Source organism: Apostichopus japonicus, chromosome 22, assembly GCF_037975245.1.
Source record: "Apostichopus japonicus isolate 1M-3 chromosome 22, ASM3797524v1, whole genome shotgun sequence".
Classification (NCBI taxonomy): Eukaryota; Metazoa; Echinodermata; class Holothuroidea; order Aspidochirotida; family Stichopodidae; genus Apostichopus; species Apostichopus japonicus.
The window spans coordinates 26656498-26667940 of NC_092582.1; the positions used below are offsets into that span (position 1 = coordinate 26656498).

The 11443-nt window shown below is 36.3% G+C and overlaps 1 long non-coding RNA gene across 1 annotated transcript; it reads right to left on the bottom strand.

The window, feature by feature from the left end:
* Positions 1-476: 476 nt before the first annotated feature.
* LOC139964306 (uncharacterized) lies at positions 477-8109 on the bottom strand. Its single transcript, XR_011791941.1, has 2 exons — positions 4706-8109; positions 477-4656 (listed from the first exon to the last, which is right to left on the bottom strand). It is a non-coding gene; the product is annotated as an uncharacterized lncRNA (long non-coding RNA).
* Positions 8110-11443: the final 3334 nt, after the last annotated feature.

Genomic DNA, 11443 nt, shown 5'->3' on the forward strand with positions numbered 1-11443 from the left:
ACAGTTTCTAACGTATATGAGCTGTTATTAATAATCCAATTTTAGTAGGCCTTATACTCAAACCCGCAATTTACTGATTACGACCTCTTAAATTAAGGTTAACGAGCAAGAAGTTAGTGAATTCGATTCTCACCATCTCATCTTCAAGATAAACAGTTTTATCAACAAACTACTTTATGGGCATTATTTGATATGAATGTTGACGAAGCTACTCTAGCTAAGGGCCTGCTGTATCGACATGGCAGAATCCCAAGTCACTTACATAGCTGTTGCTTCAAGATGTCCAACTGTGTCTCCTCCTTACACAACTCTGTGCCTCGTTTGTTTGTTTTATCCTCATATTTACACGGCTTATAATGCTCTACGGATAAATCTTTCACTAAGCTTTAACATTTATGGTTTCTATAAGGTAGAAAGCAGAAAGCACACAAACGTTATCGTAGAGACAGAATATACAAGTCAAACTTACAGAAAGATTGTCAATGTTATCTTACAAATTTTATTTTTCATATTCATAATTATGTCACAAATATAACTCCAGTTTACAGTTACATTATTACGGTAAAAATAAACAACGAAAAAAGAAGAAAAAACAGTGGTAAAATTGAAGCTATTTTCAAAGGTCAACACATTGATTATAAATACTATAAGTATATAACACAGCCATCTGAGTTCCCATATTTTATAAGGAATACTTAAAATGACCAGGGAAGAAAGAGGGCGAAGTTCTGCAAGCTGTTCCAAGCCCATATGGAAATGAAGGTAACTTACAGGTGAGCGTAGCAGTAATCTAACAGTTAATGCTATGACGTCACCAAACCCAGTAAAGATTTTACCGAATGGGGTGCATGTGGTGAAGGAGGGGGGGGGGGGCGGTGGGCGAGGGTTGTGTGAGTGCTTTGGCAGACCAGCAGTCTATGTTTTGACTTACACAATTTAACACAGCACAGATGTAAGCAAGATGGGGAAAGGAACTCAACACTACCAGATTCTAGCAGTCTATGTATTAAGTTACACAATTTAACACAGCACAGATGTAAGCAAGATGGGGAAAGGAACTCAACACTACCAGATTCTAGCAGTCTATGCATTAAGTTACACAATTTAACACAGCACAGATGTAAGCAAGATGGGGAAAGGAACTCAACACTACCAGATTCTAGCAGTCTATGCATTAAGTTACACAATTTAACACAGCTGAGTCGTAACAACCTAGATGGGGCAACACTACCAGCTACTAGCAGTCTAAGTTTTAGGTTACACAACACAATTTAACAGCTGCGTCGTAACAACCTAGATGGGGCAACACTACCAGCTACTAGCAGTCTAAGTTTTAGGTTACACAACACAATTTAACAGCTGAGTCGTAACAACCTAGATGGGGCAACACTACCAGCTACTAGCAGTCTAAGTTTTAGGTTACACAACACAATTTTACAGCTGAGTCATAACAACCTAGATGGGGCAACACTACCAGCTACAAATAGCTTCTTGTATAACCAAGGGATTCATCTGGGGATGGAAGGCAAGTCTCATTATTTTACACATAAGGAAATAATTAATAGAAACCTTTCACTCAAAGGCACATTACGTAACAATAAAGGATTAATAGACCAATCAGTGGCACAAAGAAGCACTACTTTAAATGACGTTGGCAGAAAAACAAAACAATGGAATCTATAATAAAATAATGCTAATTAAGGACTGTCATTTAATCTCAAATGACCTTTTAGTTGTGCGAGAAAAAAAAAGCAGAAAGTAAACTCAAATCTGATTACTTGTCGGAAATACCCAAAGTGGAACATACTGTAACATCTTGCTTGAAATTCAACTTTCACTAGTTATTAAGTTTCCTTCTTTGATTGACTTGTTCACTGCTGTATGCTTCTTTAAGTTTATAGGAGCTGAGGTTGTGTTATGGTTTGATATGTTCAATATTATGGATAACTTGTAATTATAGAATGTGTTCTGGTTTGAAGTTTAATAAGTAGATGCCTGTTAGTGTGATACTTCTTGTGTAATACACATGGTCAATCCTATGTGTGCATTCTGATTCTTGAAGATAAGGGAGGCCTCAGTGCTTCCTCAACATACCTTACAATATATTGTTTTTGTGTAATAGACATGGTCAATACCTGATTCTTGAAGATAAGGGAGGCCTCAGTGCTTCCTCAACATACCTTACAGTATATTGTTCTTGTGTAATAGACATGGTCAATCCTATGTGTGCATTCTGATTCTTGAAGATAAGGGAGGCCTCATTGTTTCATCAACATACCTTACACTATATTGTTCTTGTGTAATAGACATGGTCAATTCTATGTGTGCATTCTGATTCTTGAAGATAAGGAAGGCCTCAGTGCTTCCTCAACATACCTTACACTATATTGTTCTTGTGTAATAGACATGGTCAATACCTGATTCTTGAAGATAAGGGAGGCCTCAGTGCTTCCTCAACATACCTTACACTATATTGTTCTTGTGTAATAGACATGGTCAATCCTATGTGTGCATTCTGATTCTTGAAGATAAGGGAGGCCTCAGTGCTTCCTCAACATACCTTACACTATATTGTTTTTGTTTAATACACATGGTCAATTCTATGTGTGCATTCTGATTCTTGAAGATAAGGGAGGCCTCAGTGCTTCCTCAACATACCTTACACTATATTGTTCTTGTGTAATAGACATGGTCAATCCTATGTGTGCATTCTGATTCTTGAAGATAAGGAAGGCCTCAGTGCTTCTTCAACATACCTTACACTATATTGTTCTTGTGTAATAGACATGGTCAATTCTATGTGTGCATTCTGATTCTTGAAGATAAGGAAGGCCTCAGTGCTTCTTCAACATACCTTACACTATATTGTTCTTGTGTAATAGACATGGTCAATCCTATGTGTGCATTCTGATTCTTGAAGATAGGGAAGGCCTCAGTGCTTCCTCAACATACCTTACACTATATTGTTCTTGTGTAATAGACATGGTCAATCCTATGTGTGCATTCTGATTCTTGAAGATAAGGGAGGCCTCAGTGCTTCCTCAACATACCTTACACTATATTGTTCTTGTGTAATAGACATGGTCAATCCTATGTGTGCATTCTGATTCTTGAAGATAAGGAAGGCCTCAGTGCTTCTTCAACATACCTTACACTATATTGTTCTTGTGTAAGAGACATGGTCAATCCTATGTGTGCATTCTGATTCTTGAAGATAAGGGAGGCCTCAGTGCTTCTTCAACATACCTTACACTATACTGTTCTTGTGTAATAGACATGGTCAATTCTATGTGTGCATTCTGATTCTTGAAGATAAGGAAGGCCTCAGTGCTTCTTCAACATACCTTACACTATATTGTTCTTGTGTAATAGACATGGTCAATTCTATGTGTGCATTCTGATTCTTGAAGATAAGGAAGGCCTCAGTGTTTCTTCAACATACCTTACACTATATTGTTCTTGTGTAATAGACATGGTCAATTCTATGTGTGCATTCTGATTCTTGAAGATAAGGAAGGCCTCAGTGCTTCTTCAACATACCTTACACTATATTGTTCTTGTGTAATAGACATGGTCAATTCAATGTGTGCATTCTGATTCTTGAAGATAAGGAAGGCCTCAGTGCTTCTTCAACATACCTTACACTATATTGTTCTTGTGTAATAGACATGGTCAATTCTATGTGTGCATTCTGATTCTTGAAGATAAGGAAGGCCTCAGTGCTTCTTCAACATACCTTACACTATATTGTTCTTGTGTAATAGACATGGTCAATTCTATGTGTGCATTCTGATTCTTGAAGATAAGGAAGGCCTCAGTGCTTCTTCAACATACCTTACACTATATTGTTCTTGTGTAATAGACATGGTCAATTCTATGTGTGCATTCTGATTCTTGAAGATAAGGGAGGCCTCAGTGCTTCCTCAACATACCTTACACTATATTGTTCTTGTGTAATAGACATGGTAAATTCTATGTGTGCATTCTGATTCTTGAAGATAAGGAAGGCCTCAGTGCTTCTTCAACATACCTTACACTATATGTACAACACTTTGTGTTTCCTCCTTCTGTGACACTATTTGCTCAAATTTCATTGTTCTTAAAATATTGGTTGATTTTAAAAATTTCAGATTAAACTTTGGTGCTTAAAGCTCTGATTGTTGACAATAACAACCACATTCACTATATCTTACAACTGCTGACGTACATCAACAGTAAGAGGAATGAAAATATAGAACAGTTCTGGGCCAAGTAAGGTACAAAGAGAAGCTGTTCTGGTAATCAGAGAACAAACAATGACAAAGGCACAGATTCTGAACCTAGTACAATCACCATAGCAATCACGTCAAAGATGACCACTGGTTACTAGGGAACACTATCACCATAGCAATCACGTCAGAGATGACCTCTAGTTACTAGGGAACATTATCACCATAGCAGTCACGTCAAAGATGACCTCTGGTTACTAGGGAACACTATCACCATAGCAATCACGTCAAAGATGACCTCTAGTTACTAGGGAACACTATCACCAAAGCATTCATGTCAAAGATGACCTCTGGTTACTAGTGAACACTATCACCATAGCAATCATGTCAAAGATGACCTCTAGTTACTAGTGAACACTATCACCATAGCAATCACGTCAAAGATGACCTCTGGTTACTAGTGAAACTATCACCATAGCAATCACGTCAAAGATGACCTCTGGTTACTAGTGAACACTATCACCATAGCAATCACGTCAAAGATGACCTCTGGTTACTAGTGAACACTATCACCATAGCAATCACGTCAAAGATGACCTCTGGTTACTAGTGAACACTATCACCAAAGCAATCACGTCAAAGATGACCACTGGTTACTAGTGAACACTATCACCATAGCAATCACGTCAAAGATGACCTCTGGTTACTAGTGAACACTATCACCAAAGCATTCATGTCAAAGATGACCACTGGTTACTAGGGAACATTATCACCATAGCAATCACGTCAAAGATGACCTCTGGTTACTAGGGAACACTATCACCATAGCAATCACGTCAAAGATGACCTCTGGTTACTAGGGAACATTATCACCATAGCAATCACGTCAAAGATGACCTCTGGTTACTAGGGAACACTATCACCATAGGAATCACGTCAAAGATGACCTCTGGTTACTAGGGAACACTACCATATTGAGTAAAATCACCATAGCAATCACGTCAAAGATGACCTCTGGTTACTAATGAACACTATCACCAAAGCATTTATGTCAAAGATGACCACTGGTTACTAGGGAACATGATCACCATAGCAATCACGTCAAAGATGACCTCTGGTTACTAGGGAACACTATCACCATAGCAGTTACTTAAATGATGACTTCTGGTAACTAGGGAACACTAACTTATTGAGTAAGATGTCATGTAAGATCACCATAGCAGTTTAGTCAAAGATGACCTCTGGTAACTAGGCAACACTATTACCATAGCAGTTACTTAAATGATGACTTCTGGTAACTAGGGAACACTAACTTATTGAGTAAGATGTCATGTAAGATCACCATAGCAGTTTAATCAAAGATGACCTCTGGTAACTAGGCAACACTATTACCATAGCAGTTACTTAAATGATGACTTCTGGTAAATAGGGAACACTAACTTATTGAGTAAGATGTCATGTAAGATCACCATAGCAGTCATGTCAAAGATGACCACTTGCTACTAGGGAACACTATCACCATAGCAGTTACTTAAATGATGACTTCTGGTAACTAGGGAACACTACCTTATTGACTATACTATAGGAACAGTACCTGCAACACATTTCCCTTTTTAGAATAAATGCACTAACATAGGAAGAGTAAAGTTTCTGCTTTGAGACATCCTTAACTATTTCATTTAACCGCAAGCCATAACATTATTGCATTGTTTGTAATCTTATTTGAACGTCTTTTCATCAAGAATCAGGCCTTCCAGCTCCTTGGAAGGTACAGTATATTTGACCTAGAAACATCACATTGAACAGATTCAGGAGAATGATTCCCCTTCATATATACTGAAGCAGTGTATTGATTAACTCTGCAAGAGTTTCACCAATGCTGTTGTTCAACCTTACTTGACACTGTCACATAGTGAATGAAATATGACTGCCATAAACTTGGCAACACTGCAGTTTGGATGAGAAAAATGAAAATATTTGCTTAGTATAAAGCTGACAGCGGAAGTAGCAGTGCTTTGCTTGCCTGTTAATTACAAGACCTTCAGGTCTAAGAAATCTGCCTCCAAAGAAGATGTCTACGCTACTAATATCAAAGGTCACTAACCACTAAAATCAGGGCAACAAAGGAAGAAACATAAACCACACTTATTTCACCTCTGTCAATTTATGTGATTTGTGAACATCTACTCCAAAATAGTCAACTATTAATTTCATTACTAGTGAATTCAGGATTCTTAGGTTAAAAAGAATACATTTTGTACCAACACATTGTTTTAAACATGTCAGTCCTTCTCAGGGTTGGAGGGGGGGGGGGTTGTCAGTCCTTCTCAGGGTTGGGGGTGGGGTTGTTAGTCCTTCTCAGGGTTGGGGTGGGGTTGTCAGTCCTTCTCAGGGTTGGGGGGGTGGGGGAATATTTCTTATGTAAGAAAAAGTACATTTTTAAATGAGGCTCAAACCCAACCATTGTTACTGGTCCATTAGATAGAGATATTTGAGACATAAAGAAACATATTATTGAAAGTGGTGTTGCATATACTGAATCTAACACACTGACCCTCTTAACATGACCAAATGGGAAGCATTGGTTTCTTTGTTAACACTGCTAATATTCTACCTTGAAATATAAAAATAAATGAGAAAATAAAATGTTTTGGATCCTAGTAGTGGTACTATCACATATTGAAAAGTGACAGCTCACAGATATGACTGTTTTGGATCCTAGTAGTGGTACTATCACATATTGAAAAGTGACAGCTCACAGATATGACTGTTTTGGATCCTAGTAGTGGTACTATCACATATTGAAAAGTGACAGCTCACAGATATGACTGTTTTGGATCCTAGTAGTGGTACTATCACATATTGAAAAGTGACAGCTCACAGATATGACTGTTTTGGATCCTAGTAGTGGTACTATCACATATTGAAAAGTGACAGCTCACAGATATGACTGTTTTGGATCCTAGTAGTGGTACTATCACATATTGAAAAGTGACAGCTCACAGATATGACTGTTTTGGATCCTAGTAGTGGTACTATCACATATTGAAAAGTGACAGCTCACAGATATGACTTTTAAGAAAGTGTAAGCATCAGCCTGTACAGAGGTGTGAGGGATGTATACAGAGGTGTAAGGAGGGGTGTCTACAGAGGTGTAAGCAGGAGAGTATACAGAGGTGTAAGGAGGCCAGTATACAGAGGTGTAAGGAGGGGTGTTTACAGAGGTGTAAGCAGGTGAGTATACAGAGGTGTAAGGAGGGGTGTTTACAGAGGTGAAAGCAGGAGAGTAGACAGAGGTGTTAGGAGGGGGGTATACAGAGGTGTAAGGAGAGGTGCCAGGAGGGATGTAAGGGTAAGTGTAAATAGAGGTATAAGCAGAGGTGTTAAAGAGAGGTGTGTACAGTGGTGTAAAGTCTAGCGTACAGTGAGGTGAAACACTGTCCAAACCATTGATATTATCTTACATTCAATGAACTCAAATCAGTCATTCTTTTAGTTACTTGGAATGAATGCAACACAAGTAGTTAACAATCACTGGTTACATAAGACATGTTGGTTTTCCTGTGACACTTTGAAATGATATGTGTAACAGGTCAATGGCTATGACAATGTTCACCATGAAACACTCTTAAAGACTTGTTTATGTAGTTATTTATTCTGATATCACATAGTACCTGGGTAGTGTTCTTCTGATACTACACTGTGTAGAATTCTACTGATATTACATAGTATCAGTGAGGAATTCTACTGATATTACATAGTATCAGTGAGGAATTCTACTGATATTACATAGTATCAGTGAGGAATTCTACTGATATCACATAGTATCAGTGAGGAATTCTACTGATATTACATAGTATCAGTGAGGAATTCTACTGATATCACATAGTATCAGTGAGGAATTCTACAGATATTACATAGTATCAGTGAGGAATTCTACTGATATTACATAGTATCTGTTTAGAGTTCTACTGATATCACATAGTATCAGTGAGGAATTCTACTGATATTACATAGTATCAGTGAGGAATTCTACAGATATTACATAGTATCAGTGAGGAATTCTACTGATATTACATAGTATCAGTGAGGAATTCTACAGATATTACACAGTATCTGTTTAGAGTTCTACTGAGATTACATACTACAGTGTAGAATTATACTGATATCACATAGTATCAGTGAGGAGTTCTACTGATATTACATAGTATCAGTGAGGAATTCTACTGATATCACATAGTATCAGTGAGGAATTCTACTGATATCACATAGTATCAGTGAGGAATTCTACTGATATTACATAGTATCTGTTTAGAGTTCTACTGAGATAACATACTACAGTGTAGAATTATACTGATATCACATAGTATCTGTGAGGAATTCTACTGATATTACATAGTATCAGTGAGGAATTCTACTGATATTACATAGTATCAGTGAGGAATTCTACTGATATCACATAGTATCAGTGAGGAATTCTACTGATATTACATAGTATCTGTTTAGAGTTCTACTGAGATTACATACTACAGTGTAGAATTATACTGATATCACATAGTATCAGTGAGGAATTCTACTGATATTACATAGTATCAGTGAGGAATTCTACTGATATTACATAGTATCAGTGAGGAATTCTACTGATATTACATAGTATCAGTGAGGAATTCTACTGATATCACATAGTATCTGTTTAGAGTTCTACTGAGATTACATACTACAGTGTAGAATTATACTGATATCACATAGTATCAGTGAGGAATTCTACTGAGATTACATAGTATCAGTGAGGAATTCTACTGATATTACATAGTATCAGTGAGGAATTCTACTGAGATTACATAGTATCAGTGAGGAATTCTACTGATATCACATAGTATCAGTGAGGAATTCTACTGAGATTACATAGTATCAGTGAGGAATTCTACTGATATCACATAGTATCAGTGAGGAATTCTACTGATATTACATAGTATCAGTGAGGAATTCTACTGATATCACATAGTATCAGTGAGGAATTCTACTGATATTACATAGTATCAGTGAGGAATTCTACAGATATTACATAGTATCAGTGAGGAATTCTACTGATATTACATAGTATCAGTGAGGAATTCTACAGATATTACACAGTATCTGTTTAGAGTTCTACTGAGATTACATACTACAGTGTAGAATTATACTGATATCACATAGTATCAGTGAGGAATTCTACTGATATTACATAGTATCAGTGAGGAATTCTACTGATATCACATAGTATCAGTGAGGAATTCTACTGATATCACATAGTATCAGTGAGGAATTCTACTGATATTACATAGTATCTGTTTAGAGTTCTACTGAGATTACATACTACAGTGTAGAATTATACTGATATCACATAGTATCAGTGAGGAATTCTACTGATATTACATAGTATCAGTGAGGAATTCTACTGATATTACATAGTATCAGTGAGGAATTCTACTGATATCACATAGTATCAGTGAGGAATTCTACTGATATTACATAGTATCTGTTTAGAGTTCTACTGAGATTACATACTACAGTGTAGAATTATACTGATATCACATAGTATCAGTGAGGAATTCTACTGATATTACATAGTATCAGTGAGGAATTCTACTGATATTACATAGTATCAGTGAGGAATTCTACTGATATTACATAGTATCAGTGAGGAATTCTACTGATATTACATAGTATCTGTTTAGAGTTCTACTGAGATTACATACTACAGTGTAGAATTATACTGATATCACATAGTATCAGTGAGGAATTCTACTGATATTACATAGTATCAGTGAGGAATTCTTCTGATATTACATAGTATCAGTGAGGAATTCTACTGATATCACATAGTATCAGTGAGGAATTCTACAGATATCACATAGTATCAGTGAAGAATTCTACAGATATTACATAGTATCAGTGAGGAATTCTACTGATATCACATAGTATCAGTGAGGAATTCTTCTGATATCACATAGTATCAGTGAGGAATTCTACTGATATCACATAGTATCAGTGAGGAATTCTACTGATATCACATAGTATCAGTGAGGAATTCTACAGATATCACATAGTATCAGTGAGGAATTCTACTGATATCACATAGTATCAGTGAGGAATTCTACTGATATTACATAGTATCAGTGAGGAATTCTTCTGATATTACATAGTATCAGTGAGGAATTCTACTGATATTACATAGTATCAGTGAGGAATTCTACTGATATCACATAGTATCAGTGAGGAATTCTACTGATATTACATAGTATCAGTGAGGAATTCTACAGATATCACATAGTATCAGTGAGGAATTCTACTGATATTACATAGTATCAGTGAGGAATTCTACAGATATTACATAGTATCAGTGAGGAATTCTACAGATATTACATAGTATCAGTGAGGAATTCTACAGATATTACATAGTATCTGTTTAGAGTTCTACTGAGATTACATACTACAGTGTAGAATTCTACTGATATCACATAGTACATGGGTAGGGTTCTTCTGATACTAGACTGTGTAGAATTCTACTGATATTACATAGTATCAGTGAGGAATTCTACTGATATTACATAGTATCAGTGAGGAATTCTACTGATATTACATAGTATCAGTGAGGAATTCTACTGATATTACATAGTATCAGTGAGGAATTCTACTGATATTACATAGTATCTGTTTAGAGTTCTACTGAGATTACATACTACAGTGTAGAATTCTACTGATATCACATAGTACATGGGTAGGGTTCTTCTGATACTAGACTGTGTAGAATTCTACTGATATTACATAGTATCAGTGAGGAATTCTACTGATATCACATAGTATCAGTGAGGAATTCTACTGATATTACATAGTATCAGTGAGGAATTCTACTGATATTACATAGTATCAGTGAGGAATTCTACTGATATTACATAGTATCTGTTTAGAGTTCTACTGAGATTACATACTACAGTGTAGAATTCTACTGATATCACATAGTACATGGGTAGGGTTCTTCTGATACTAGACTGTGTAGAATTATACTGATATTACATAGTATCAGTGAGGAATTCTACTGATATCACATAGTATCAGTGAGGAATTCTACTGATATTACATAGTACCTGGGTAGGGTTAGAATTCTACTGATATCAGAAAGCATAGCTCTAGACATGATCTGCTGGTTATGTATCTATGAGGCTGATAGTTCATATTTATATATTACATCATCT